The following is a 6,374-nucleotide window of genomic DNA, read 5'->3' as shown; positions in this document are numbered from 1 at the left end:
GCTGCGCGGTCTCCGCGGGGGCTGCGCGGCCCGGCTCTAGCCCGCCGCCCGCTGCGGCTTTGTTGCTCGCTCGGGGCGTAGCTGGAGCTGGCCGGGCCCGCCGGGATCTGCGCGGCCCAGGGGGAGGCTCCCGCGGGCGCCCCGAGACCTCTGCGCTGTGCGAAATCGGTCGCTCTCGCCCAAGTGCTCCGATTCTCCGGCCGAGGGTGAAGCCTCCAGCGTTACACGCACCTGGGGGTCTCGGCCGCTGCGCTGAGCGGGAGGGAGTTGGGTGTAGGTCGCTAATGCCACAAGTCGCCGTTCTCTGTGATATTTAACTTGACATTGGCAAGACAATCGGTTTGAGTTATTTTCAAGACCCTTCAAATTATAAGAAGCTTAAGTTGAGGCTTAAAGAGTTCTTAGGGTTTTGTTATATGTGCACAATAAAATCCTTCCCCGTCAGGAGTTAATTCTAAAAGATATATCTGAAACTAATATTTTCCTTCATAATAACCTGTCTGTTATTTGTACGTTTCTTATTCAGAGAAATGTGTGTTGAAAACTTGTATACTGGATTCAAATGCTGCTTCTCTGTAATTCTCAGCTTTGGCATCTCCAGCAGTTCTAGGAGTAGGGTCAGTCAATAAAATGTCATGAGCTCCTGTAGTAAAATACATACTGAGTAATAAAGTGTTCTCTGTAAATATCTTGCTTTTCATTTTGTACATATGTTTTAAGGAAGTTAGTAAACAGTGTATCCTATTACAATATACCTGCTAACATATCTCTCTTACTAGGCTTTCTAGTATGATGAATAAGGATTTTAAAAACATTTTTCCATGCTTTCTTCTTATTTCCTCCTCTTTGTTTCTTCTTATGCCTGACTTCTTATAAGCCTTCATGTAGAGAAGCTGATCTTATACTGTAAAATTTACATTAGTCTACTCTAGCTAATTCGTCTGTACTTCTTGTTTTAATATCTTGTTTTCCTTTGATTCAACTGTAACTAGTACTGTGGTATGCTTGTGAAATATTTATTCTTTGTTGCTTGAGCTCTTCATTACCAGAAGTTTACACACATGCCGCTGTCAAAGCGTTCTCTTTTTTACTTGTTGGAAATAGCTCGTGAAAGAGCCAAGAATCATTTTGTTATTCACAGTGTAAAGTGTTGAAGCTGTTGGTATGATTGTCTTAAGTAATTTTAGTATTTCAACTCAGGGGTGCAGTTAAGCTCTTTGAAGCAGGAACCATCTTCTTGTTTATTCTGTTTGCAGCATATCTAGTCCTGTTGGTTCCTGGTACACTAGTAAGGCTTCTAGACAAACAAATAATTAATAGCTGACAAGTTTCTAAAGTGATTCAACTCTCTTGTTGCTTTTGTCTTCTCATTATGCAGTAGCATCTCGATTAGATGAACCCCAAATGTATTGTGTTTGAACATTTTGTGCAATTAGAATTGAATGCAGTCTCCTTTATCAGTGTAAATGTTTGGTACGATTGCATCAGTTTTAGCTGCTGTTCCTTTTTTTTTTTTTTTTTAATCCAGGCTCCTTTCTGTATGTGTATTGCATGACATCTGATAAATGAATATTAAAGTATGCAGACATGTGAGAACACTACTTATTCTCTTCTCCCCTTTTCCCCAGATTACGCACTCAGCCACACAGTATGGTAACTGTCTCCATTGATAGGAATAATTACTGTGAAATTAGAATATGAATGAGTAGGAATATTGTGCTATGTTGAAGTATAGCCTTTCAAGGGTATAAGGGGACTGTGAATGCTTTTGATAGGTATGTATTTGAACAGAATTTTTTGTTGTTGTTTCAGTAAATCGGTATGAGGTGTTGTGCACCAAGAGCTCCCTTGGACACCTAAAGGACAAAAAGGTGTCACTTGTAGGTTGCCCTTCAAGTTTCTGTTAACTAAATTCTGGTATGACTTTCCTTGTTATAATATGCTTAGTGATCTTCTGGCAGCTAATATAGAGGAAAGAGGGTTACAGTTGTTCTGAACTCATTACTGTATGATAGAATTTAGTGTGATTTCCATAATGAGCACAGAAGGTTACTTCTGTATGTCAGAACTGAAACTATTCAGGTTAAGAAATATATGGGTGTCAGTGGTAGTTAACTGTTGGTTATTTTCCTGCAAAAGATAAAACTCATCATATGACTTTTGGCATTTTTTTCTATTGAAGCTGGTTGTGGTAGAAAACTAAAGAGAAACAACTTCCCCTGTTGAAGGTACGCTGCTGCATCTCGATTCTCTAAGTATTGTATGTTTGTTTAGCCCTATGATTGAGACATCTGGTTCCATTAGTGTAGTTGGGAAATTAGTTGAACTTGCAAAATCGGTAGTCCAGTCAATGACCTATATTTGATATTGGTATTGCTTAAAGATAGGAACACTAATACTGTTTGTTCTGCTTGCCTTTGCTATTCTTGGCCATTCAACAGTAGACATAAGATGCTTGCTATCTAAGTAGATCTTGATAGCAGTGTCTTATACACTTTATCCTATACTATTTTCTTCAGTGTTTCTTACTCAAGGCAAAATCTTCAACTGCAAAAGAGACTAAAAAGGTCAGTTAACTACTCAGTTCTATATTTTGCACATTACTTTCTCTTGAATCTTGAAAATACAGAATAATTTGAGTTTTGTGAGGGGCTTGTGTTATCTTATTACAGAATGTATTCTCTACTGCATTTAAATATCATCAATATGACATACAAATGTCTTTCTTCTGGTCATAAATTTATCACTGGCTGGTTTGTGGAGATGAGGAAGCCCACTTATGTAAATGGCTTGTGCTGATATCTTTAGTACATAGACTTCAAAGCACTGTTACAAACATTACTAGTGTGAGTTTTGAAGTTTATGTATGTACTGGTATGTGCTGTAAACTAAATAAGGTGAAGAGAAGGATCATGTTGGTAGCTTCTAGTCTTTTAGTTAAGTTTTGTAACTGTTAACCTTTATTTTTCACCATTTGCCTAGAATATTCTAGTTTTGAGTTTCAAAAGAAACAACTTGGGTCAGGTTTGTGCTGCTTGCTTATTTTCTGTGTACGTAGAAAATTTTAATCTTTACTTTAAGTTTATACTTAGCTTTGTTATATTCAGAGCACAGTACTTCTATGAAAGGAAAGATTTATGTATGGGAGTTTACGGAAGAGGCAGGGACTAACTTCATAGGGTATTTGTTCTAAGGGTTACATTGAAGTTACTATGTTTAACCTAAATAGAGTAGGATTATATTGTGCGCTGCATTAAATGGCTTGCTGCTGGTGTTTCCAGTTGGACTGCATATTTACCATTCCTGAAGTATCTGCCACTTAGAGGCGACTAATTTTAGTAACAATGATTTCCATATTTGCAAAGTTTGTCTTAAAATAGATGAAATATGACCCGTCTTACTACTAAAATGGCTATTTAATTTTGAAATCCAAAATTAAGAAGGTTTGTTTAAAAAATAAAAAAAATCATTATGTTGGAGCTATGTTTTTATCTTACATTTGTGATGAGACTTCTTGTTTCCAGACTTTGAGACAGTAAAACAGCTGATTCTGTTATAGCCCTCTGAAATGTAGCATCTGTGTCTGTTTTCTCACCCTGTAAATGGTAAGATAGATATCCAAGCATTCTCTCCTAAGAGATCAAAGCTGCCAGAGATCCCATTTGATGAAAAATGCTGAATGACGCTAAACTACAATGAACAAAAAGTTTTCTAAGATTAAACATACAATACTTTAACTATAGGACAAAGTTTACCAGTCTGTTCCTGCTTGTGTCATCTTCTGTCTTTGCAGCTGTTGGTGACTACAGTAGCTTTTATACAGAAAACAAAGGATCCCTTCAGTATATATGCTGTCTTGAAAGAGTTGCAATTGTTGGACTGAAATATGTAATGAGCTACTGCAGAACATTTTGCAAATTAAAGCTAGGGATGTCGACAAAAGAGACTTATGTATAAATCTTGGTTTCTTTTGAAGGAGTATTCTTCCATTAATAAGCAACTGATTGAAAATTTCATGCTTCAGCATCTCTTAAATTTATGGTTATAATTGAGAAATCTATATTCATAATTGAGTTTGGTTATCAAGGGCCAGTTTCAATAAAACTTTGCTTAGCTTTGTGATGTGAAAGGTTGAATAAACATGAAAACGTTAAACTCCAAAATAAAATTAGGTTTGGTCTTATGATAGTTGCAAAGTTTGCCTTACATTGCCTGATCAAAAACATCAAATTTTTGTTAACTGTTTGGGGTCTGACCCTGCATGTATTGGTGTCAGTGGCGAAACACTTCTTAGTGGATGCAGGATGGAATAAATGACAGTACTGTGAGAGCAATGAGAGAACAGATTAGTATCACAACTGCTCAGTTGTAGAGAAGTAAGTGTAGGAGGTTTTTCTCCAAAATTCTTTAGCGTTTTGGCGTAGATCTTTCTTCTCTAGTTCTTTCTTTGCATACAATTATAAACCAGTGGCATGATCAGTCCTGTCATGTTCTGTTTATCCGCATTTGTCAGTCCATTTTCATTGCATGGATGAAGTCTTTGAGGAATTGCTTTAGTACATATTTGCATTTATCACTTTGTTTCATGCATTTATCATTTGCTTATGAAAAAAAAGCCCATTTAAAAATGGGATCCAATCTCTTATTTCCTTCATCTGCCTTGATAGTGTTTCCACTGAGTCTAAAGTATGCCAATATGGTATTAAAAACAAACAAACAACCCCTTTTTTGTCATGATTGTTTTTGTGTCTAGCTCTGGAAGCTTAGGAGCCAACTTCTTAAATCAGAAGTCTCAGCAGAATCTCAGCTGAAGATTTCTTTGCTTCTCCAGTGCTATGAGAAATTAGCACCACATTTACTCATTGCTTAAGCGATGTTTTTTTCCTCTTACTTTTTGTTTCACTTTCTCTTCTCACACTATAAAAGGGAATATAATTTCTATTGTCCTGACAACAAATTAGGAGCCAGGAGACCTAAAATGCCCTTTTATTAAATTTTATTTTTCTGTTTATCTTCACCAACCCTTTCTCTTAGCTAAGAAAACCATGACCCAAAAAATTCTCTTGAGATAACTTTAGGCAAATTACTTAGCCCTGCTTTTTTGTTTCCTTCGTCTGTCAAATGAAACCACTACCCATCTGTGAAATGCATTGAAATGTCTGGATAATCATTTGGGAGAGTTAATTCTGTTTATATTTTGGGTTGTTCAGCAGTCTGACCCGACTAAATACATTTGTTCCCTTTTTTCTTTAGGTTTAATAAACCGTAGTCTCCTCTTCTGAATATATAGTCCATGTAAAAAGGAAGTTTTGTAGTATTTTACCAGTCCCTTTAAAAAACCTGAAGTAATATTTTGAAGTTAATTTTTTTGATTAGTAATACATTTAAGCTGTCTTTCTGCTTTCTACCCCAAAGTGAAAATGGGGTAGATCAGTCATGTTGAGGATTGCTTTTGTTATTCTTGCCGAATGACTTTGAAACATTTCTTAAGTGTTTGCTTCCCCCCCCCCTTCCAAATTTTCATTTATTTTTCTGGTGAGTTAGCATATACGTAGTGCCCACAGAAATAAAATACTAAATTTAAGCAGAAGTATTTTGCCTCAATTCTTTATACCAAAGCAAGTAGCTTGGATACATTTGGAAAAAAAAAAAAAAAAACTATAGGCACAGATAAAATTGTACAAGACAACAATGTTTATGGTATGATGGATGGAAAAGATTTCTGAAATAGTTCTGTTCCTTTAAATAATAGGCACTTGCAAAATTTAGTAGGCAAAAAAAAAAAATTATTACTCAATACACCCCCTGTATGTTCATGACTGTTAGGATATGCTGTATCTTTATCTTACCACTCTAGCTAACCTAAATATTTAATCACCATGTTCTATACAGCCCATAATATGTCAGCCAATTGCTCTGTCATAGGAATAGTTAATCATTACCTGTATAAGAGACAGAGTAATTCAAGTGTTACTTTGCTAAATTTGTCAACTTATATAATTCTTTCTTTAAATTAAAAAAAAGAACTGGAAAATGTATAGTCCTATATATACTGGAACATTTTAAAGAAATTGGATACTTTTCTATCCAAGTATTTTGTATAAATCGCCTTTTTTAACTTTGTAAAAGCAGATTGGATAAAACATGGTCTTGAAAATGTTCCTCCTAGAATCATCAAATGTTCTGCAATCTTAGCACACATAAAGTCCATAAGTAATATTACTGATACCTTAACAGGGAGAGGTTGTCTTCACAAATTGAAGAGATAGCAAAGAACTTACAGCAGCCTTGCTGATGGAAGTCATGCAGCTCCTGATTTGATCGGTTATGTCTCTTATTTTTTAAAATACTCTATCTGAAAGACTCTGCCCTCA

The sequence above is a fragment of the Apteryx rowi genome, unplaced genomic scaffold (genome assembly GCF_003343035.1).
Source record: "Apteryx rowi isolate R43461 unplaced genomic scaffold, aptRow1 scaffold_17, whole genome shotgun sequence".
Taxonomy (NCBI): domain Eukaryota; kingdom Metazoa; phylum Chordata; class Aves; order Apterygiformes; family Apterygidae; genus Apteryx; species Apteryx rowi.
This window is presented reverse-complemented; position numbering follows the sequence as displayed.